We start from the raw sequence: 25,661 nt of genomic DNA, 5'->3' as shown, positions 1-25,661 counted from the left end.
CCAACCTAGATACCATATTAAAAAGCAGAGACATTACTTTGCCAACAAAGGCCCGTCTAGTCAAGGCTATGGTTTTTCCAGTGGTCATGTATGGATGTGAGAGTTGGACTGTGAAGAAAGCTGAGTGCGGACGAACTGATGCTTTTGAACTGTGGTGTTGAAGAAGACTCTTAAGAGTCCCTTGGACTGCAAGGAGATCCAACCAGTCCATCCTAAAGGAGATCAGTCCTGGGTGTTCATTGGAAGGACTGATGCTAAGGCTGAAACTCCAATAATTTGGCCACCTGATGCAAAGAGTTGACTCATTAGAAAAGACTCTGATGCTGGGAGGGATTGGGGGCAGAAGGAGAAAGGGATGACAGAGGATGAGATGGCTGGATGGCATCACCGACTTGATGGACATGAGTTTGAGTAAACTCTGGGAATTGGTGATGGACAGGGAGGCCTGGCGTGCTGCGATTCATGGGGTCACAAAGAGTCGGACACGACTGAGCGACTGAACTGAACTGAAGACAAGCGCACACACGCCCAGAATCGCAAGCACATGAGGAGAAGCTCCCTGCAGCCTGTCCTGAAAGGCAGAGTGCAGGCCTGTCAGGACTCCCCTGGAATGTGGGGTGCTGACTGGGCACCTATGCCACACACCCCAAGGGCCCCTCAAAACCCCGCCCAGGGCCCCCACCCCGCCCCATGCACGGCCCATTCCTGAGCTGAGTTGCTGGCTGGATAACGAGCTTCCAGGGATGGAGGGGAAAGAAAGCACCTGGGCAGCACAGACAGGAAAAGCATCAGCCCTCCTTGAATATTCGCAAGTGAGGTCAGAGAAGACAATCTGAACACAACGCTTCCAGAAGAGGCAAACCCCAGAGCCCCAGGGCAGGTTCTCAGTCAGCAGGGGCGGGGGAGTGGGCGCACCTACTAATGGGAACCAGGCTTCCTGGGTGACTGCACATTCTGTGTAGAGACTAAAAACCAGTGAACCGTACGCTTTAAAGGGGGCGGACTCTATGGTATGTGAATAATATTTCAATTTAAAATCTAAACAAAGAACATTTCAAAGTAAGTGTTTAAGCCAGTTCCATTTAGGTTTGGTTAATGTGTGACGTTAACACGTAGCGTCGTACACTTTAAATGTAAGAAGTGGCTGTGCCCTGTGCTGGGGAAGGGCCTCGGGAAGATTTCTCTGGAACACCACACGCTCGCAGAGAAGACCATGGGGCCCAGGGGCAGACGCTCTGCTGGTGTCCGTGCGAGCGTGCAGACACCCGTCTCCTCCTTCCTCCACACAAACCATGCTGCGTGTGCAACACGTGCAGACTAGCCTACGGCTCTCCTGTCAGCACCAACAGCGCATCCCGGGCATTTCTCCACAGCGGCCTGTAAATAGACACCGCATCACGGGGAAGGGCCACATGGCACTCCACGTGGGGTTCCCCAGTTCTGCTCACGGACCGCGAGGCTGGTCTAAGCTGATGCTATAAACAACTTGCAGAGAACACTCCTGAACGCATCTCCGCACTGAGGCAAGGACGCAGAAACACGGCTGCTGGGTCAAACGTCACGTCAGTTTTAAAAATACATCGTTATTCGATTGTTAAAGTCGTGTCCAGCTCCTTGTGACCCCATGAACTGCAGCACGCCAGGCTCCCCTGTCCTTCACTATCTCCCTGAGTTTGCTCAGACATATGTCCGTATACGATCACTGCCCAGTATCTTTCTAAAAAGGTTGTCCATTGGATACTTCCTCCAGTGGTTAGTAAACTGTTAAACAAACATTGTTTTAGAGGACAACAGCCGGTTCTGCTCCAACACTGAAGCTCTGACTTTATTTCAGCCTCAGCCGTGTTTTCTGGAGGCCCTGCTGGCCACGCGTGGGCAAGTCTCAGGTTCTCCCACGGGTGCTCGCCTCCTGAGAGCCGCCAGCAGGCACGGCCAGGCCACGCGGGACGGCCCACCACTGGCCTCCCACCGGGCGGAGAGGCCTCGGGGGAGCGGCTCTGCAGGGGCTGCCGAACCAACCGCGTTCCATCTCAGTAGGTAACTGGGGAGCTCCAGCATACACACGGCACTGTGCCTTGCTTGTCAGGGCGAGCAGGTGAGAGGGACTGTCCTGTCCCCGCCCCTCAGGAGCTCTGCGAGAGTCGTGAGGAAGGGGGGCACTCAGGGGTCAGCAGGGGGGACAGCGGCAGGAGCGGGCAGCACCCCCTGAGAGCTTACAGAGGCTGCAGATGCTCAGACTGGGAGGCCTGCACCCTGTGCTGGGGAGACGGGCTTCCCGAGTGGGACCTGGGGCAGGATGATCCCAGTTCTGGCGGAGGACAAGGCAGAGAGACACAGCCAGCACGGCTGGGTGGGAGTGGCGGGCGGCCAGGTCCTGGGGGCTCCAGGGAGGGTCGGACAGGCAGGGGCTGGGAGTGGCCTGGGTGGGAAGGCAGGCCTGGTGCTCCCGCCCTGAGGCAGGTCCTCAGGCACAGCGTTCATCCTTGAAGCCTCAGTTTTTCTTTTCCCGTGAAAAGCAGATGGCGCCCTTAATTCTCTGGCATTTTCAGGCATCACTGAGGTATTACATGCAGGATCCCTCTGCAAATTGCAGCACTACACCCAAAAAACACTCTCCTCCCGCTGGGTCGGGGAGTCCACGGGGATCAGCTGCTTCCTCACTCTGGACAGCTTAAAGCCTTGTCAAAAAGCCCTTGCTCAGCAATTAGGCAAGAAAAAAAAGAAATAAACAGCTTCCAGACTGGAAAGAAGAAGTAAAACTATTTCCATTTTCAGATGACATAATCCTGTGCAAAGGACATACTAAGGAACCAACTAAAAACAAGCTGAACTAATAAACTTGCTCAGTAAAGCTGCAGGATATAATAGCTCAGTCAGTCAGCTGTGTCTGACTCTTTGAGACCCCGTGGGCTGCAGCACGCCAGGCTTCCCTGTCCGTCACCATCTCCCGGAGCTTGATATCAACATATAAAGTCCAGTTGCATTTCTATACACTAGCAGTGAACAATTCAAAAATAAAATTGAGAAAGCAATCCGATTATAAGAGTATCAAAAATAATAAAATATATTCTGAAAATGATAAAACACTGTTTTTTATCCTAAGCGGAAAGCTTCCATACTTACGGACTGGAACCCTTAACATGGCTCAGGTGGCCCTACTACTCAGCCTGACCTACAAACCTGTCCCAACCCATACTGAGTCCTAGCTGGGGTTTTTCTTGCAAAAATTAATAAGCTGAACCTAAAATTCACACTGAAATATGAGGGACTCACAATAGACAAAACAATCCTGAAAAAGAAGAACCAAGTCGGAAGACTCACACTTCCTTATTTCAAAACTTACTACAGATGAATCAGGATACTGTAGTAGTGGTAAGAAGGACAGACAGACAGTCAATGAAGCAGAACCAAGAGTCCAGACAGAAATGCTCACATTTATGGCCAGCTGGTTTCGGACAAGGGCGCCAAGACCATCGCTGGGGAAGGGGCAGGGTGTGCTCGGGCCGGCGAGCTCACGGTCGCCACCCAAGGGAGCGGGCTGTGCCCCGGCGCATCTCTTCATGGCTCTGGCAGGCCGTGCTGGCGGCCACTGCCCAACGCCTGCGGGCCACCTGCCTCCTCCTTCCCAGCTGGTCAACTCAGTACAACGCCGGTACAGAAGGGCCACTTCACGGAGAGCAGCGGGGTGGGCTCTAAGTCCTCCCTGGCTGACACCCTTCTCTGCCTTTCAAGAAAATGTACTGTGTGTACCAGACACATAAAAACGGTTCTGTGCAATATCCACGCAAGGTTAAGAATACAGCATCAACAAAGCCCCAGAACCCAGCACTCACGTGACAGTCACCATCGCCCTGTGCCCCCCACCTCAGCCATCCCCTGCCTCACTCCAAAAGCCAATGTCAGCCTCAACTTTGTACTTATCTTTGTACTTACTCTTACTATCACACATTTTTCTTCTTAAACAAAACATTTTCGCCTCTTTTTAACCTCATAAAAATGATAAACCATATGCAGTCCTCCATCATCAGGGTCATATCAGTGTTACGCCATGTGTGCTGTGTGTAGTAGACATATTTCATTAATTTTTACTAAAATATAATATTCCACAGTGTACCTATCTTTTTATCACACTGCTTCCATTTTCTGCTAGTATGGACACTCTGTTCTGAACATCTTAGAGCATCTGTCCTGGGGAAATTTCTCTACGGTATACACTCGAGATCACCGGACTAGGGTTAAGCAACTGTTACCTGCGGGTCATATATGGTCAGTAGCCTGTTTCTGCTAGGCTCTCAAGCTTAACACGCTTTTTACATTCTTAAAGAGTCAAACAAACAAATGAAACAAAGGCAAGTATGTGATAAGACCTTATACATTGCCCACAAAGCCTGGAATATTTACCACTTCTCCCTTTAGAGAAGAATTTGCCAACTCCTGCCCTGAACTCCACATCTAGAGTTCACAGGAACGGCTGGTCTGCAGGGTGTAGGCACAGCCAGTTCACGAGCTTCGCTAACCCACCCTCTCACCAACACTGGGCATCATTAGACAGCTTAATTTCCACCAATCTGGCAGGTATGAGGGTCCCTTTCTTCCTTACTCTGGTAATTAAACAGGTTTAGCATATTCACATGCTCACCGGCACCTGTGCTTTTCCTTCTGTTGAAATGCCTGTGTCTGAGTTTTTTAATTGGGTTATTGGTCTTTTAAAATATTGATTTGCAGGGGTGATTCATATGTTCTGACTGCTAATCTTTTGTTAGTTATATGTATATGTTTTCCCCTTAGGTTGTGGCTTCACTTTAACTTTCTGCATTTTAATGAAATGAAGTTCTTAATTTTAATGTAGTCAAATGTATCCTTTTAAAGGATATCTTTATCTGTACCTCTTGGCCTTTTAAAAATATTCAGATGAGCTTACGGGTGATGCTGATGAAAAAGGACAACCTAACATATAGGGAACCGAACTGAGAGCAGTTCTACACAGAATCATTTCCCAAAAAAGGGTGTTCTGCTCAAATAACGAGTCACCACCTATGTTGAACAGACTCACATTACTCAAGGGAAATATTCTACCTAAACAAGAGCTTGTTTAAGAAACTACATGGACCCCAAGCAGGGCCCAGTGGGCAAGCCCACACCCTGCTCTATCGGTGAGATGGCCGACGTGGGCCTCAGCTGGCCCACAGTCCTCCCTGGTGCCAGGACTGGTGGACGAACGGACCCTCTCAGGGTTACTGATCCCAGACTCCGCCAAGGGTCAAGGCGACTACAAGAAGCCAGTTCTGATTTAAAGCATACAAGTCACCTAACCACCTCCTAAAACAACTAAGACAACAGGATGGTATCTTTAAGTCTTAAGACAATTATCCACGGACTGTGTCCTGAGGAAAAGGAAGTTTTTGGATTTAGGAAGACCATCACTGGAGGCAAATTTTCCACAACCAGCCCAGAGGTAGACGGTAGTGAGAGGGAGCACTGCTAAAGCTGGATGCCCGTGGGTGTGTCACCCTAAGACCACACACAAGGTCAGGCAGGAGAACCACCAGAGTGAATCTACTTCAGGTGCCCTCCCATCTGTGTAGCAGGGGGATGAAAACCTCAGCATCACCAAAGGAGATAAAACGTCTATCTGCAGGACCACAGTTTTCAAAAGCAACAAGGGAGGACACGAATATTAATGAAAATTTATCTCTCATACTGTTCACCATTGAAAGCCAACTTAACTCCTTTCTGAAATCAGGTAGGGTGGACATAAATGAGGCAAATTCAAAATTGGTCGCCAGGTTAAGAACAGACGTTGAGTGATGTCAGTGAAGATGGCTGAGTACATAACTCTAAAAGTCCATCCTTCAATAAAAGCCAGAAAACAGATGGTGAGATCTGTCAGAAACAACCTGTGTGGAACTCTAAAAACTAAACAGAAAGCTTACAGCAATCAGAGGGATGCTTAATCAACAAAAACCTGCTGCATCGCGGTGGACAGTGAGCTCTGCGGGGCTTTCCCCAGCCCTGGCCCCCTCCCCAAGAGGCAGGGGCCTGGGAGACAGATGCCTGCAATACCAGCACGGAGACTGGCTGGAGGCTGGGGGCAGGTGGAGGGGAACAGACTCATGTGCAAAGAGTTTCAGGAGTAGTTACGACCTCTCTGGTGGCTCCCCAGAAGACCCGCTCAAACGGCTTGACCTCATTAGTCTCAGGACTCTCCCAGCACTGAGGCAGCCATGGTGGGGCTGGGGTGCTGTCCTAAAAACACTCACAGGCAAATGGATGAGTCACTGATGCCTGGGCCAACCAGTAATAGTAGAAGAAAACGAGAGACAAACCAAAAGACTGACAGGAAATGCTGGGAAACGAGGGCTCTGAAGAGCTCCAACGGGTTACTGGGGTCCCAGAAGGCCACGCACATGCTCCGGGCTGTGTGCACGCTCAGGAGAGATCTGAGAAGACCCTGAACTCTCACCTCCAGCTGACCTTCAGGTTCTGTACAAGCAGGAAGTGATGCTAAGCCAAACTTGTCAACTGCCTGGCTGGGTGCTCAAAACACCCTGACACTCACACATACCCTGTATGAAGAGATTCGGAGATTATTTTGGTTCCAGGCACTTAAGAAAATCTCTGTGTGATTCTTAGCTGACTACTACACTGGTGGAACAGAGACTTCAGTGACTGCACGTGATAAAGAATACGGACTTTACAAAATCAGCTCAAAAAAGTCATTTATGCAAACAGTAACTAAAACAAGTGGCAAGAAATACTGGGGAGAAGCTCACTTCCATATTTGCCATATTATAATATCCAGAATGTCCATTTTCAACAAAAAAATTCTAAGTCAGGCAAGATAACAGGGAAAAAAAAAAAAAAAAGCAAGTAATAGAAACTATCTAGGAGGAAACCCAGACATTAGACTTAAAATTGTACATGAGTTCAAAGAGATAAAGGGAACCATGTCTAAAAAAGTAAAAGAAACCATCTGAACAATGTCTCATGAAATAGAAAATATCAATAAAAATCAATAAAGTTTAAAAGGAACCAAACGGAGATCCTGGAGTGAAAAAGCACAATAATGGAAAAGAAAAATTCAATAAAGGGGCTCAACAGAAGAACTGAGTAGAAAGAAGAAAGAATTAGAGAAATTGAGGATAGGTCAATTGAGATTTGAAGACAACACAATTGAGTTTATCCAGTCTAAGTAACAGAAGGAAAAAATAATAAATGCAAAGAGCTTAGATACCTATGGGGCACTATCAATCATACCAACATATACATTATTCTGGGAGTCCCAGAAAGGAAAGGAGGGAGACAAAAAGGTGAAAAGAATATTTTAAAAGATAATGGACAAGGATTTCCTATTTCTGATGAAAAATATTAATTTGCACATTCAGGAAACTCAACAAACTCTGTGTAGGTTAAACTCAAAGAGATCTATACTAATACACATTATCATTGAACTGCGGGAGGAAAGAAGGAAAATTTTGAAAGCAGCAAGAGAAATGATTCCTTACATAAAAGGACTTCCTCAATAAGATCAACAGTTGACATCTCATCAGAAACAATAGAGGACAGAGGACAATGGGATAATATATTTGAATGGCTGAAAGAAAAAAATATCAACTAGGAATCCTCTGTCCCTGCCCCCCCAAAATGTTTCAAAAATGAAGAAGACTCAACAAAATACTAAAAAACTAAGCCCTAAAGCACATTAAATGTATTCTACACCACGATCAAGTGGGATTTGTCCCAGGAAGGTAAGAGTGGTTCAGTATAAGAAAATCAATCAATGTAATATACCACAGTAATGGAACAAGGGTAAAATACACATGATCATCTCAACTGGTGTAGAAAAAGAAGTGGACAAAATTAAACATCCTTTCATTAGAACAGTCCTTAGAAACTAGGAATAAGAGGGAACTTCCTTGACATGGGGCTTTTCTGGTGGCCCAGATGGTAAAAGAATCCACCTGCAATGCAGGAGACCTGGGTCTGATTCCTGAGTCAAAGAAGGGCAAAGAGAAGGGAATGGCTGGAGAATTCCATGGACAGAGGAGTCTGGCAGGCTATAGCTCACGGGGCCGTAAAGAGTCGGAAATGACTGAGCAACTAACACTTTTATCTTCACTTTTCCTTTACATTATAAAGGATAAAAGTTATTTGTGAAAAACCCACGTTTAATGGTGAAAGATCAGGAATAAGAGAAGGATGCAAGCTTTCACCACTGTTACTCAATATTATATGGAAATTCTATCCAGAGCAATTAGGCAAGAAAATGAAATGAAAGGCATCCAAATTAGAAAGAAAGAAATGAAACCAGCTCTATTCACAGATGATATGATCCTAGGTATAGAAAATCCCAAAGACTTCACAAGAAAGTACCTAGAACTAATAAAAGAATTCAACAAAGTTGCAAGGTACAAAAGCCAACAAAGAAACATCATTTCTGTTTCTATACAACAGCAACAAACAATCTGATTTAGAAAGCAACTCCATTTACAATAGCATCCAGAAGAATCCATTACCTAGGAATAAATTTAACCAATATGTGAAAGATTTGTTCACAATTGCTGAAAGAAAGAACACACCATTCAATGTTAAGATATTTGTCTGCTCCAAAACAGATCTATGTACATGGACCGGAAGACAATATTATGATGGCAATACTACTTCTGACGGTTAATTTTATGTGTCAACTTGTTGAGGTCACAAGGTGCCTAGATATCTGATCAAATATTATTCTAGGTGTTCCTGTGAGGGCGTTGGAAGAGATTAACATTTAAATTGGTAAACTGAATAAAGCAGACTGCCCTCCCTAATGTGGAGCCTCATTCAATTAAATGCCTAAATAGTACAAAAAAGTCTGCCCTTTCCCCAAGTAAGGAGGAGTCTTTGTGCCTGTCTTCAAATTGACACACTGGCTTTTTTTTCTTGCCTTCAAACTAAAACTGAAATATCAGCTCTTCCTGGATCTGAAGCCTGGGTTTTGGATAGAAACCACACCCTTCCTGTCCCTTCTGCACGAAAGGGAACATTTCATGCAAAGATGGGCACAATAAAGGCAGAAACAGTATGGACCTAACAGAAGCAGAAGATATTAAGAAGTAGCAAGAAAACACAGAAGAACTATACAAAAAAGATCTTCATGACCCAGATAACCATGATGGTGAGATCACTCACCTAGAGCGAGACATCCTGGAATGCGAAGTCAAGTGGGCCTTAGGAAGCATCACTGTGAATAGTTAGTGGAGGTGATGGAATTCCAGTTCAGCATTTCAAATCTTAAAAGATGATGCTGTGAAAGTGCTGCACTCACTATGCTAGCAAATTTGGAAAACTCAGCAGTGGCCACAGGACTGGAAAACATCAGTTTTCATTCCAATCCCAAAGAAAGGCAATGCCAATGAATGTTCAAACTACTGCACAATTGCAATCATCTCACACACTAGCAAAGTAATGCTCAAAATTCTCCAAGCCAGGCTTCAATAGTATGTGAACCGTGAACTTTCAGATGTTCAAGCTGGATTTAGAAAAGGCAGAGAAACCAGAGATCAAATTGCCAACATCCGCTGGATCACAGAAAAAGCAAGAGAGTTCCAGAAAAACATCTACTTCTGCTTTATTGACTACGCCAAAGCCTTTGACTGTGTGGATCACAACAAACTGTGGAAAATTCTTTAAGAGATGGGAATACCAGACCACCTGACCTGCCTCCTGAGAAATTTGTATGCAGGACAAGAAGCAACAGTTAGAACTGGACATGGAACAATGGACTGGTTCCAAATCGGGAAAGGAGTACGTCAAGGCCGTATATTGTCACCCTGCTTATTTAACTTTTATGCAGAGTACATCATGAGAAATGCCAGACTGGATGAAACACAAGCTGGAATCAAGATTGCCGGGAGAAATATCAATAACCTCAGATATGCAGATGACACCACCCTTATGGCAGAAAGCGAAGAGGAACTAAGAGGCTCTTGATGAAGGTGAAAGAGGAGAGTGAAAACGCTAGCTGAAAACTCAACGTTCAAAAAATGAAGAATGTGGAATTCTGTCCCATCACTTCATGGCAAATAGATGGGGAAACAGTGGAAACAGCGACAGACTTTATTTTTTTGGGCTCCAAAATCAATGTAGATGGTGACTACAGCCATGAAATTAAAAGACGCTTGCTCCTTGGAAAAAAAGTTATGACCAATCTAGACAACCGATAAAAAGCAGAGACATTACTTTGCCAATAAAGGTCTGTCTAGTCAAAGCTACGGTTTTTCCAGTAGTCATGTATGGATGTGAGAGTTGGACCGTAAAAAAAGCTGAGCGCGGAAGAATTGATGCTTTTGAACTGTGGTGTTGAAGAAGACTCCTGAGAGTCCCTTGGACAGCAAGGAGATCCAACCAGTCCATCCTAAAGGAGATCAGTCCTGGGTGTTCATTGGAAGAACTGATGCTGAAGTGCCAATACTTTGGCCACCAGATGTGAAGAAGTGACTCACTGGAAAAGACCCTGATGCTGGGAAACACTGACGGCAGGAGGAGAAGGGGACGACAGAGGATGAGATGGTTGAATGGTATCACCAACTTGATGGACATGAGTTTGAACAAGCTCCAGGAGTTGGTGATGGACAGGAAAGCCTGGTGTGCTGTAGTCTTTAGGGCTGCAAAGAGTCGGACACGACTGAGTGACTGAACTGAAGTGAACTATACCATTAGCCCTCTTGATTTTGGGCCTTTCGACTCAGACTGGAACTAAGCCACTGGCTCTTGTAGTTATCAACTTAAAAGGCAGATTTTGGGACTGGCCTGCCTCCGTAATTGTGTGAACCCCAATTCCTTAGAATAACTATCTCTTTACACACGCACATACACACACACACACACACCTTACTGGTTCTGTTTCTCTAGAGAACCATAACAAACATACTACCCAAAGCAATCTACAGATTCAATGCAATCTCTATCAAAATTCCAGTGGCCTTTTGCAGAAATGAGAAATCTGATCCTAAAATTCTGTAAAGCAATTATCCCTCACTTAAAAATAAATTTTAAAAAATTCACATGGAACTGCAAAAGGGACCCCAAAGAGCCAAAACAGTATTGAAAAAGAAAAACAAAGTTGAAGAATGAACTTAGACCCCTGCCTCACTCCATACATGCGAGTTCAACTAAACTCGCTAAGCTAAAATATAACAACTAAAATATAAGAACTAACACCGTAAAGGGCTTCCCAGGTGGCGCTAGTGGTAAAGAACCCACCTGCCAATGCAGGAGATCTAAGAGATGCAGGTTCGATCCCTGGGTCAGGAAGGTCTACTGGAGGTGGTCATGGAACCCACTCCAGTATTCTTGCCTGGAGAATTCCAGAGACAGAGTAGCCTGTTGGGCTACAGTCCATACGGTTGCAAAGAGTCGGACATGACTGAAGTGATTCAGCATGCATGCAAAACCATAAGGTTTAGAAGAAAACATAGGGACAGATTTTGATGATGCTGGATCCGGCAAAGGATTCTTAGACAGGACCCCAAAAGCACAAGCAATGAAGAAAAATAAGATAAATTGGCCTCATAAAATTTGAAAACTTTGTATATAAAAGGACACTATCAAGAACCCAAAAATGCAAAAAAAATGGGAGAAAGTTATTTATTTTCTTGGGCTCCAAAATGACTAAAGATGGGGACTACAGCCATGAAATTAAAAGATGCTTGCTCCTCAGAAGAAAAGCTATAACAAACCTAGACAGCGCATTAAAAAGCAGAGACATCACTTTGCTGACAAAGGTCCATATAGTCAAAGCTGTGTTTTTTCCAGTAGTCATGTACGGATATGAGAGTTGGACCTTAAGGAAGGCTGAGTGCTGAAGAACAGATGCTTTTGAACTGCGGTGCTAGAGAAGACTCGTGACAGTCCCTTGGAGAGCAAGGAGATCCAACCAGTCCATCCTAAAGGAGATCAGTCCTGGGTGTTCATTGGAAGGACTGATGCTGAAGCTGAAGCGCCAATACTTTGGCCACCTGATGCGAAGAGTCAACTCATTGGAAAAGACACTAATGCTGGAAACAACTGAGGGCTGGAAGAGAAGGGGACGACAGAGGATGAGATGGTTGGATGGCATCACTGACTCAATGGACTTGAGTATGAGCAAATTCTAGGAGAGTGAAGGACAGGGAAACCTGGTGGACTGCTGTCCATGGGGTTGCAAACAGTCAGACACGACTTAGTGACTAAACAACAAAGAACAAACTCTGCAAACCATGTATAAGAGTCTAATATTCAGAATATACAAAGAACTCGTACAGCTCAACAACAAAAAGACAAACAACTCAATTAAAAAATGGGCAAAGGATGTGAACAAACATTTCTCCAAGAAAAACATAGAAACAGCCAATAAGCACATGGAAAGATCTTCAACACCATGATTCACTGCTGCTGCTGCTGCTGCTAAGTCACTTCAGTCGTGTCTGACTCTGTGCGACCCCATAGACGGCAGCCCACCAGGCTCCCCCGTCCCTGGGATTCTCCAGGCAAGAACACTGGAGTGGGGTTCCATTTCCTTCTCCAACGCATGAAAGTGAAAAATGAAAGTGAAGCCGCTCAGTTGTGCTAGACTCTTAGCATCCCTGTGGACTGCAGCCTACCAGGCTCCCCCGTCCCTGGGATTCTCCAGGCAAGAGTCCTGGAGTGGGGCGCCAGTGCCTTCTCCGACCATGAGTCACTAGAGAATTACAAACCAAAACCACAGTGAGCTATCACTTCAAGCCCACCAGAATGGCCACGATTTTTTAAAAGGTAAAACAACAAGCATTGTTGACAATGCAGAGAAACTGATGCCCTCATATATTGCTGGTGGAAACAAAATGCACTGGTTTTTTGTGGAAAACATTTTCAGTTTCTCAAAAAGTTAAACACAGAATTGCCAATATGACCCAGCAATTGCATTCTTAGGTGTATCCCCCAAACAACTGAAAACAGGTACTCAAATCAACATATGTACAGACATGTTTATAGTAGCACCATTCACAGTACTCAAAAGGCAGAAACATGTGCATCAAGAGATGAACAGATAAACAAAATGGGGGGTGGGGAGTGTAATTAGCAGCCATAAAAAAGAAATGAAGAGATGATGATACAGGCCACGACATGGATGAACCTGGAAAATATTATGCCTAGTGAAAGACGTCAAAAAGAAAAGGTCACATACCGCATGATTCCATTTATATGAAACATACAGAATAGGCAAATCCAGAGACAGAAAAGCAGATTGGTAGCTGCCTAGCAGATGAGGAGAAGGACAACGAGGATTACCAGCTTAATGCCTTCAGGGTTTCCTTCTGAGGTAATGAGAACGTCTGGGACCAGAAGGAGGTTGTGGTTACAACCTGTGAATGTACTATATGCCAGTGAATTGCTCTTTAAAATGGTTAATTTTACGTTCTGTCAATTTCATGTCAATTTTTAAAAACTACCATTAAAAAAACAAACCAACATGAGGTACTACTTCACAGCTATTAGTGTGGCTGTAATTTAAAAAAAAAGGAAAACTTCAAGTGTTGGTGAGGAATATGAAGAAATTGGAACCCTCATACATTGCTGAATATAATAAAATGGTTCATCATCTGTAGGTAACAATTGGGGAGTTACTCAAAAAAGTTAAACAGAGTTACCATATGACCCAGCAATTCTACTCTTGTGTCTATATCCAAAAGAAGTGAAACACATACATTTACACAAAGACTTGCCCGTGAATGTTCACAGCAGGAATATTCAAAACAGACAAAACTGTTCAGTCCAAATGTCCGTCAAGAGATGACTGGATATACAAAATTTATATATGCCTATATGATGCACTATTATTTAGCCATAAAAAAATAAAGTGCCGACACATAATACAGCATGGAAAAACCTTGAAAGCGTCATGCTAAATTAACAGAAGCCAGGAGCAAAAGGCCACATATCACATGATTCCATTTGTGTGCAATGTCCAGGACAAGCAAATCCACAGAGACAGAGGGTAGAGTCCTGGTTGACAGGGGCTGAGACGAGAGGAGAGTTAACAGAGAGACCCAGGGGAGTTTCTTCTTGGGACGGAAATGTTCTAGAAACAGTGATGATGGCCGTACAACACTGTGAATATACTAAATAAAACCCACTGAACTGTATATTTTGAATGGTTTAAATGACATTTTACATAATAAAAAACTGTTAAAAAAAAAAAAAGTTTTTACGAAAAGTATGAAGTCTAAAGAGCTTAGACACTCTGATTTCTTTCTTCATCACTGAGCTTCATAACCACTCCACACCGACCCTGGCAAAAAAAATAGCAGAACCCCATCCCGATCTTCAGCTGGAACAACACGTGCTGTAAGAGCAGCAACAAGAGCTGACACTATGCTCAAAGACCCCCGAACTAAAAGCCACTGTTAAAGAAAGCTCCTCGGTTCTAACTATCACTCTCTAAACCGAACACACAAAATTAACTTGCTAATTTTATCCAAAATACCTGTGATGGTCATTTCTCACCTACAACTATATCTGTTCATTCACACCCACCTGGGGGTGGCCAGGAAGCCCACGTGTGCCCCACGCAGACGCTGACCACCAGAAGCACTGGTGAGTAAGCAAAGACCCATCTCTGGAAGCTTCTAAAGTGGGGGACTTGTGGAAACCTTTGACTAGAGTTCCTGACTTAAAATAAATACCTTTATTTCACTTACTTATACGTGGGTATAAAATAGTTAAATTTCCCCTTAATCCTAAAGTTTAGATGTGACAATTACAGGTTAACAAAAATTATACTTAAAATAATGATTGTGCTGATGAAGAAAAATGATGCAAACTCAGTCAAAGGCCTTAAAGAGATGGTGGAGGTGGCTTTCAGGGACCTGCAGACCGGTGCTGACAGCCTGATCTGGGGAAGTGGCTCAGGGGTTGCAACACCCACAGACAGGAAGCACATGGCTCCGGTGAGCACACGGGGTCACGGGGAGGTGGGAACCCCGGGCCCAGTCGTCGCATCACCTTCCCGGCCTCATCCCAGCGTCAGGTCTGGAAAGAGGATGTTTGCTCCCACACACAGAGGAACGTTCTGCCTAACAGGAACAGCAGACATGCCAGGCGGAGACAGCATGGGAGCGACCGTGAAGGCAAGTGTGGGCTCGAGAGCGGGCCCCCACATCAGTGCACTCGGAGGACCCCGACAGGAGGCAGGACCGGAGCCCCAGGAAGCAGCGACCTGGGCGTGGGCATCCTGGGCCCACACCGCGGGGAGGTGGGCAGGGAACTCGGGGCCCGGCGTGCACAGGGCCAGAATTCCGATGCTGCAGCTTCCAACGGAGCAGAATTACTGCTCTGTTACTATATTATTTACTGCTTGCTATGTGTTTAGGTATGAACTTACTTCATTTTGAGGCCATATTTTTATCCAAATGAAAAAAGTCTCTATTTGAGAAATCGGTTTCATAAAGTTTTAGCTTCTAACCAGCTCCTCACTCAGTTGCAGTATCACTCAGTCAGTTCAATTGCTCAGTCATGTCTGACTCTTTGCAACCCCATGGACTGCAGCACCCCAGGTCTCCCTGTCCATCACTAACTCCCAGAGCTTGCTCAAACTCATGTCCATAGAGTCGGTGATGCCATCCAACCATCCCATCCTCTGTTGTCTCCTTCTCCTCCTGCCTTCAATCTTTCCCAGCATCAGGGTCTTTCCAATGAGTCGGCTCTTCGCATCAGGTGGCCAAAGTATTGGAGTTTCAACTTCAGCATCCGTCCTTTCAGTGAATATTCAGGACTCATTTCCTTTAGGATTGACTGGTTTGATCTCCTTGCTGTCCAAGGGACTCTCAAGAGTCTTCTCTAAAACCATAGTTCAAAAGCATCAATTCTTCAGCGCTCAGCTTCCCTTATGATCCAACTCTCTCAGTATACATGACCACTGGAAAAACCATAGCTTTGACTATATGGACCTTTGCTGGCCAAGTTGAGGTGTACCTATACTCAGAAACACAGTGAAGAGTCAGATTGGGTTCTCTTCACTTTGCTCTACATCTCCATTACGCTGATAATTTATTTTATGTTCCTTGCTTTGGTGGTTTAAGTTGAGCTACACTTGGGAGATTAGAAATTGGAAACAAATGCACATCTGCTGACAAAAGGGTGTTCCAAGGGCTGGAAAGCCCGGGGAAAACCAAAAAAGGGAAGCATCAGATAAACAAAGAAAATGGCTCCTGCCGGCAAGAAAGTGCTAAACAACAGAGATGCAGGAAAACCAGCTCCACGTCAAGCCCAGGAGGGAGATTAAAGCATCATCCACGCGAGGCCAAGGAAGGGAGAAAGCCACAGGCAGACAGGTGTGCCCTGTTGCTAAGAAAGCGCTCTGGCAGTCCACAGTGACGCGGACATTTCGGGACACTGACTGCTCAGGACACCTGGCGCCCACGCTCTGCTCAGGGCCGCCCGGCTAACTCACTGGGAAAGCACAGAGGGGCCTGGACTCCGACCCAGACAAACAGGCCGCTCCTCATCGCACATGAGAAAGCCCCGCGCAGGAGAGAGGGAGGAGGGAGGGAGAGACTGACGCAGGCAGACGGCTGGGAAGGAACCTGATCAAACCATAATACGCAACTTGGTCTTAGATTCTTTAGGAAAACAATAGCTGCCCGAGACCTAGCACTGCCATATCACTCGGTTCAAATGACTCAGGATGTTAAACAAGGCCTGGACCAGGGCCAGAGCCCAGCCATCTGGACAGGAAGGAGCTGAGGGCTCCGTCCGCCTGACAGCGGCTCAGAGCAGGCAGCACCTTTCCCGGAGAGGCTGCCCCGAGCCAGGCCCGGCCTGGAGGCTCTGGGGCTGCAGGCTGTGAGAAGGCGCACTTTCCTGAAGCGCTGACTTTACTAGGAAATCAGAGTGAAAAGCATGAAACATGGCGCCATTCAGGAGTGGATTACAATATCTAAATCACTCGGAGGATACGGCATGAGATGCCAAGAGTCAGTAGCTCTTAGCTCTGAGCTCCTGACCGCGCTCCTTCACCAGCTCCCCTTTGCCACTGGTGGTGCAGAGGTGGGAGCTGTTCAGGTGCTGATCCAGGCCCCTTCTCTGTCCTGCTGGGCGATCAGACGAGTCCCTGCTCCGAGCTCCACCACGGAGCTCCTGGACAACCCACTCCCCCTCAGCTGCATGGGAGCCCCGTGGTCAGGGCAGCCCAGATGGAATCTGCTGTCCTCGGTGCTTGCCATGGCTGTTCGGCAGGCCTCAACCTACTCAGAGACAACCCGCTCTCATCTTGGGGAGTGACGCCATCACCCGGCTAGCTTCCCACGGCAGACCTGCCCTTGCCTCCCTGATTCTGACACACAATCACTCACTCAACAATACCTGCCAATTCCACAGCACCGTCACAACCCTGGTTATAGGGTGCTCACTCTGTGGCCAATGAGATGCTCTTTGGTACAGTTTCCTCATCTGCAGTCTCTTTCAGCTAAAATAACTCACCCTGAGTTTCTAGTCCAAGTCTTTTAGTTTACCCATAAGGAAAACCAGGCCAAGATTAGCAATGTACTTGCCAGGTCCCCAAATTACTGGGAAACCTGCAGCTGGACAAATGGATGACTTTTACATGCAGGAGAAACACACACTGAATAATGCCAACATATTTTTAAGTCAGTCTTCTTCTAACCAACATGGAATACTATACGTTAAAACGGGTGAGGAGAATCTCTGTATATGGCTATGCCGCAAGCTCATGATATGCTGCTAAATTTCAAAAAATATGGAGAAAAGCTTGTACCATACACTACTATTTTTTAAGAAAGAGGGCTGCGGGCACAGACACACACAAGTACTTACATTACAGTGAGTAAGTAAGTAAGTGTTAGTCACTCAGTCGTGCCCGACTCTGCGACCCCGTGGACTGCAGCCCACCAGGCTCCTCTGTCCATGAGATTTTCCAGGCAAGAATACTAGAGAGGATTACCATTTCCTTCTCCAGGGGATCTTCCCAACCCAGGGATCGCACTCAGGTCTCCTGCACTGCAGGAAGATTCTTTACCTACTGAGCTACAAGGGAAGCCCATATTACAGTAGATAAACCAACAATTAAAAAAACATTACCTGTGGAAGAGAGAAGAAACAGGCTATAAAGCTCAGGAAAGGGAGCTAGATTTCTGAAAATACTTTGGCCGTCCACCAAAAAGGTCCAGGACAGTAACCAGCCCTGCAGCAACAACGATCCCGAGTGTACAGGTTGTGGTCTCAACACACCATGGTCTACAGGAGGGAGCCAGAGCTGCTTAGAGAAACAGCCAGTTCCAGGTCTGGGGTGAAAAAGTACACAACGAATCAACAACCTCTTACCATTTCAGAGAGCAAAGGACAAGGGGTCAACTTGCAGAGGCTCCACCGCAAAAGTGGCACAATCCTCGCATCTATTAGAATAACTACCGTGTTTTAAAACACGTCACATACATTTAAATTCACGAATTTATACTGACACTTCTTCCCTGGTCACTTGTGAAGCGGCTATGAGACCGTCTCATTGTTTTGAGAACCCATAAAGGGAAAGAATCAGGCATTCGTCCTACTGTTTCTATCTGAACTGTCCCTTAGGGAAACCAAACAGGATTTCAGTGAATCAAGGCAAAGTAAAGGATGAGACTTTTACCATCATCATCTGCAACCCCTAATGACCATGAGTCCAGGTGCCGAGCGCCACTAGGACCAGAGCAGACGCACGTACCGCCACCTCCAAGCACACACGCTCAAAGGCTGAGCCACTCAAACCTCTAGATCCACCTCCCACCTCCCAGGAGATAAAAGGACAGAAGAACACGTTCCATGTAAATAGGGACACCCCTGACTACAGAACAACCAACACAGAAAATGCCAGGAAGAAAAGGGACGGGGTGGAGCAATCAGCTCATTGACAGAGACTTGGGAGGCAGATTAGCTAAACGTAATTGTTTGGACCCTGTTTCAAACTAAAAAAAAAATGAGACTATTGGGGAAAACTGAATGGTACTGTGATTATGAATAAAATTTTAAATACCAGTTTTCTTGATGCTTCTGAATGTTATAAAAAATAGCTGTGTATTTAAATCTCACTTTGGATGCAAACATTTCAAACCTATTTTATATTCATGTTAACACTCTAACATATGAAAGAGTTCTTAATTTCAAGAATAAAATGCCACTCAGTCACAAATTAAGAGATTAAGACACAAGGTGTTCTGTTTCCTTTCAAACTCCCAGAGAAAGACGGTGAAGGAGTATGCAGTTCCTGTATCAGAGATGCAACCCTCGGCTGGGCAGGCCTCCACGCTCAGCGCCAGCACTCTCCTGCAGCGGCACCCTCCTGGGAGAGGCCAACCCCGGTTTCCAATCTCAGCAACCGTCCCTAAGCCATCAGGGGTAATGTCTGTTACTCACAGAGTTTAATGCTGGTTTAAAAGAAGTCAGAGACACACACCCAAATACGCTGCCACGTATCCAGAAGACACTCAGATACACCTGTTACAGAACGAAACTGCTAAAGCCAAAAATGAGTAAGCTCAGGATGTTTCTGAATTTAATTACTTCATTGTCATGCAAAGGCACACCGGGAACAGCTGGAGAAGAAAAACCTACACAAATGGAAACTTCTAGTGACATACCTGTGTGTCGTGTGCTGCAAGAGGATATATCTGAGCTTGACCAGGCAGGAAGAGACTTCAATAAAGAAAGAAGCAAAGCAGAGTCAACTTTATCCTTCCTTCAGATAATGTAGTGGAGTCCCTCACCTGGGAAGTAAGAATGACACGTGGTTAACTCACATGTGGAAAATTTTTTAAAGCTTTTAAAAAACAGAATTTCAAAAATGGAAATTTCTAAAATGTGATAAAGTAAGAAGCTTAAGAAAACATTTTTAACCATTCTATATAAACATATGTTTTGGATTTTCTCCATTTTTTTGAGGTGAACATAAATTACAAAGGCTGGATAACTTCAGATACCTTATTTTAAAAAAATCACGTTTATCATGAAATATTACATATACATAGTAAAGCACAAGAAACATGTATGTACAGTTTCATAAGGTTATTACACAAACAAAAGTCCAACTACCATCCAGGCCACGGAATGGGGGCACTGTTGGAATCCCCAAAAAGCTGGGTGCCTTTCTCTGACCCCAACCCTTCCCTTCCCCTCTAAGTATCACTCTCACTCACTGTTATCATTCCTTTGCCTTTCTTTAGCTTGCCCCGAGGCACGTCGCTCTGACCGTTTATTTTCGCCAGCTCCTGAATTTTACATAAACGTGATCACACCGTGTGTATCCTTTTGTCTCGCTTTGTTTTTGCTCCATTGTCGCTGCTGGCCCTGCTGTTTACTTTCACTGCTGTGTATTATTCCTTTGTGCAACACACCATCGTTTACTCACCCATTCAGTGTCTGCTTTGGAGCCAACACAAGCACTCCTAAGATCTTTCTGGCACAGATTTCTTAAGCGTTTGGGCATATATATACATCTAGAGCATATATACATGCAAGAGTGACTGCTAGACTGTGAGGTAAGTGTATCTTCAACTGCACTACATAAAGCTAAACAAAGTGCTTCCCACAGCAGTTGCAGTCATTCACACAACCACAAGAAGGGTATGAGAGTTTCCATTGCTCAAGGTTCTCAAAACTTGTCAGACTCGTTAATTCTTGGTAACTGGATGGCTACGTCCTGGGGTCCTAAGAATTCTTTATTATGTAGAATTTCATAATTATTTTGAAGGAAAACTCATGAGATTTTACATCTGACAACTGCTGCGAGATATAATTTTGAAACCAAACACTCGAGCACTTTTCCATGTGTTACTGCGCTCCAATTTCTGTCCAGCTGAGACCCCGCGCTCTCAGTCCAGCAGCTTCCAGAGATACTGGTTACAACCCCCAGGCACAAGGGGATGGGTGTGTGTGTGTGTGTGTGTGTGTGTGTGTGTGTGGCACAAGGGGATGGATGGGTGTGTGTGTGTGTGTGTGTGTGTGTGTGTGTGTGTCTGGCCAGTAAGCGCACCATATTCCTGGCCAGAGTTGGTTCATCTCTGTGAGCACACAAAACCCGAGTCAAAATGAATCAAGTCTTTTCTTCCTCCTCTGGGACTTACAGAGGTTCTCCAACTCTTTCCTAAAGAACTTGAACACGAGCACATGGGCATCAAGAGGCTCCCTGAGGCAGACACCAGGGAAACTGACCCAGCTGCAGCCAGCCCTGCCTGAGGTTTCTTAATTAGGTGACCAATAAATCCCCCTTTGCTGTTAACAGCTAAGGTCCAGTTACATCCAAAAGAGCCCGCACTGATATGATCAGTCATTATAAAACATGGGTTTTAATCTACTCAGTAAGCCGCACAGGTCAATTAAGGCAACACGTGTACATACACACACAACCTTAATATTTTTTCAATCACATTTTATAAATCAAAATGGTTTATCACTCAAACTATAGTTCTTGCCAAAAGGCAAGTTAACTCTGAATGTTTCTTTGGCAAGAGAATGAAAAATCAATAGCTGTAAAGTATTTGTCCTTGTCTGCTATAAACACACTAGTTGTACCATCCCTACTGGATTTTAGTAACAAAGTTATGATAACCTCATAAAATAAACTAGGAAGTGTTCCCTGGTTTATTCTGAGAAAGTATTTGGGTAGAACTGGAATTATTTCTTCTTTGAAAGTCTGGTGGAATTTAACAATGAAGCCATCTGTGCCTAAAAATTTTAATTACTGATTCTATTTTTTTAGTGGTTACAGAAATTTCTTCTGTAGCTACTTTTAGAAACTTACATTTTCCAAGGAATTTGTTTATCTCATCTAATTTTCAAGTTTACTGGCATGATGCTATTTCAAATCATGACTGTTGCTGAAGCTCCAACACTTTGGTCACCTGATGCAAAGAGCTGACTCACTGGAAAAGACCCTGCTGCTGGGAAAGACTGAAGGCAAAAGGAGAAGGCGGCGGGCAGGGGATGAGATGGTTAGATAGCATCAATGACTCAATGGACATGAATTTGAACAAACTCCGGGAGACAGTGGAGGACAGGGAGGCCTGGCATGCTGCAGCCCATGGGGTCTCAAAGAGTCAGACACAACCGAGCGACTGAACTACATCAGCGACGCTGCACTGGGAGCTCAGAGTCTTAGCCTCTAGACCACCAGGGAGACTCCGTCTTGGGCAATTTTTATAGATGTCTATGCGTGCCTGAAAATAAAGTATATGATGCAGGTTTTGGATAGAATATTATTTATGTATACATTGGACCAAGGGTATTGATCCTATTGATCTGTGCTTACAGAGTTTTTTCTAAATCTATCAATTAGTGAGACATGTATTGAAATCTCTACTATAACTGCTGTTGTTTGTTGTTCACTTACTAAGTCAGGTCCAACTCTTTGAGATCCCATGAACTACAGCACGCCATGCTTCCCTGTCCTTCACCGTCTCCCAGAATTTGCTCAAACTCATGTTCATTGAGTCGATGATGCCATCCAACCGTCTCATACTCTGTCATCCCCTTCTTTTCCTGCCCTCAATCTTTCCCAGGATTAGGTCTTTTCCAGTAAGTTGGCTCTTCACATTATGTGGCCAAAGTACTGGAGCTTCAGCTTCAGCATCTGTCCTTCCAATGAATATTCAGGGTTGATTTCCTTTAGGACTGACTGGTTTGATCTTCTTGGAGCCCAAGGGACTCTCGAGAGTCTTATCCAACATCACAGTTCAAAAGCATCAATTCTTTGGCACTCAGCTTTCCTAAGGTCCAACACTCACATCCATACATGGCTACTGGAAAAACCACAGTTTGGCTATATGGTGCTTTGGCAGCAAAGTAATGTCTGTGCTTTTTAACATGTTATCTAGGTTTTCATAGCTTTTCTTCCAAAGAGCAAGCTTCTTTTAATTTCATGGCTGTAGTCATGTGATTTTGGAGCCCAAGAAAATAAAATCTGGCACTGCTTCCACTTTTTTCACATCTATTTGCCATGAAGTGATGGGACCAGATGCCATGATCTTAATTTACTGAATGTTAAGTTTTAAGCCTAATTTTTCACTCTCCTCTTTCACTTTCTTCAAGAGGCTCTTTAGAGTTGTTATCATCTGCATATATGACACTGTTGATATTTCTCCCAAGAATTTTGATTCTAGCTTGTGATTCATTCAGTCTGCATGGGGTGACAATACACAGCCTTGACGTACTCCTTTCCCAATCTGGAACCAGTCCATTGTTCCACGTCCAGTTCTAACTGTTGCTTCTTGTCCTGCGTACAAGTTTCTTAGGAGGCAGCTAAGGTGGTCTGGTATTCCCACCTCTTGAAGAATTTTCCACAGTTTGTTGTGATCCACACAGTCAAAGGCTTTAGCAGAGTCAATGAAGCAGAAGTAGATTTTTTTCTGGAATTCCCTTCCTTTTTCTATGGTCCAACGGATGCTGGCAATTTGATCTCTGGTTCCTCTACCTTTTCTAAATCCAGCTTGCACATCTGGAAGTTCTTGGTTCATGTACTGCTGAAGAATAGCTTGAAGGATTTTGAACATTACCTTATTTGCATGTGAAATGAGCGCAACTGTGCAGTAGTTTGAACATTCTTTGGCATTGTCCTTCTTTGGGATGGGAATGAAAACTGATCTTTTCCAGTCCTGTGGCCACTGATGAGTTTTCCAAATTTGCTGGCATATTGAGTGCTACACTTTCACAGCATCATCTTTTAGGATTTGAAACAACTCAGCTGGAATTCCATCACCTCCACTAGCTTTGTTCATAGTAATGCTTCCTAAAGCCCACTTGACTTCGCATTCCAGAATGTCTGGCTCTAGGGTGAGTGATCACACCATCGTGGTTATCTGCGTCATAAAGATCTTTTTTGTAAGTTCTTCTGTGTATTCATGCCACCTCTTATTAAGCTCTTCTGCTTCTGTTAGGCCCTTACTGTTTCTGTCCTTTACTGTGCCCATCTTTGCATGAAATGTTCCCTTGGTATCTCTAAATTTCTTGAAGAGCTCTCTAGTCTTTCCCATTCTATTGTTTTCCTCTATTTCTGTGCATTGTTCACTTAGGAAGGTTTTCTTATCTCTCTTTGCTATTCTTTGAGAACTCTGCATTCAGATGGGTATATCTTTCCCTTTCTCCTTTGCCTTTCGCTTCCCTTCTTTTCTCAGCTATTTGTAAGGCCTCTTTAGACAACCATTTCACCTCCTTACGTTTCTTTTTCTTGGGCGTGATTTTGGTCGCTGCCTCAGGCGCTCTGAGTCCACCAGAGCTAACCCCTTGTACACGGTGCAGTTTGGGATGGACTGTTACTTTTATGTACATTAGACCAAGGGTATTGATCCTACGTAAAACATCTGTGCTTACAGGGTTTTTTTTTTTTTTTTCCTTTGGCCTGCTTATTCTATCCATTACTGAAAATGCTGAAATCTCTACTGTAACTGTAGATTTGTCTATTTTTTTCCCTCCTGTACTTATGGCAATCTCTACTTTGGATATTCTGAAGTCATATTATGGCTTATTCACGTTTAGAATTATTATGACTTCCTTTTGAATTGAACCTTTTATCATTACAAACTGCGGCAGAGACTACATGTTGACCAGATTTATTTCTTCTACCTCCTGGGCACAGCCTCCCCTGCAGTGAAGTCTGGTTTACGACCTGGGCTCCGCCTAACGGGATGCAATCCTAATGTACACCGCCCTCCAGCCCAGCCGTGAACACCTGTGTGACTCACTCCTTCCACCCCACACAGAGGCGCCTGCAGAGTATCCTGGGCCTCAGGAGATGGCAGAGACGGGGGGATGCAGCTGAATCCCCAAACGACCATCGAAAAAACATCTGCCAACCAGGACTATGTGTACTGAACTTCATGCAAGACATGAATTTGCTTAAACTACTGACTGCTTTGTTAAAGGAGCCAGCTGCCAACTGTATTAAGTGAAATGACACCATCTCCAGAACTGATTGTTGCTTTCAACTGTGTTTTCTCTGACACTACACAATCTTGCTTTTGGCTACAGTTTGCAGTTTTTGTTTTTGTTTTTGTTTTTTTTTTCATTTTTCTTTCAACATCTCTTAATCTTCATATTTTAGGTGGGTCTCTTATAAACAAAATACAGTTGAGTTTTTTAAAAACTTAATTTGATATCTTTTTCTTTTAATTCAGTTCAGTCACTCAGTCGAGTCTGACTCTTTGCAACCCCATGAACCGCAGCACGTCAGGCCTCCCTGTCCATCACCAACTCCCAGAGTTTACCCAAACCCATGTCCATTGAGTCGGTGATGCCAACCATCTCATCCTCTGTCATCCCCTTCTCCTCCTGCCCTCAACCTTTCCCAGCATCAGGGTCTTTTCAACTAAGTCAGCTCTTCCCATTAGGTGGCCAAAGTATTGGAGTTTCAGCTTCAGCATCAGTCCTTCCAATGAACAACCAGGACTGATTTCCTTTAGGATGGACTGGTTGGATCTCCTTGCAGTCCAAGGGACTCTCAAGCATCTTCTCCAACAGCACAGTTCAAAAGCATCAATTCTTCGGCCCTCAGTTTTCTTTATGGTCCAACTCTCACATCCATACATGACCACTAGAAAAACCATAGCTTTGACTAGACGGACCTTTGTGGGCAAAGTAATGTCTCTGCTTTTTAATATGCTGTCTAGGTTGGTCAT

The 25,661-nt window shown here is 44.8% G+C and overlaps 1 protein-coding gene across 4 annotated transcripts in view; it reads right to left on the bottom strand.

Moving 5' to 3' along the window:
* TRAF3 (TNF receptor associated factor 3) overlaps positions 1–25,661 on the bottom strand; it is a 116,884-nt gene that overhangs the window by 35,727 nt on the left and 55,496 nt on the right. For all 4 annotated transcript variants that reach the window (XM_061159480.1, XM_061159478.1, XM_061159481.1 and 1 more), the window contains one exon: positions 19,635–19,760. The gene's annotated coding sequence lies outside the window, so the exon portion shown is untranslated. The remainder of the gene's footprint in view (positions 1–19,634; positions 19,761–25,661) is intronic.

This window comes from Dama dama, chromosome 13 (genome assembly GCF_033118175.1).
Source record: "Dama dama isolate Ldn47 chromosome 13, ASM3311817v1, whole genome shotgun sequence".
In the NCBI taxonomy this organism is placed as follows: Eukaryota; Metazoa; Chordata; class Mammalia; order Artiodactyla; family Cervidae; genus Dama; species Dama dama.
This window is presented reverse-complemented; position numbering and strand designations above follow the sequence as displayed.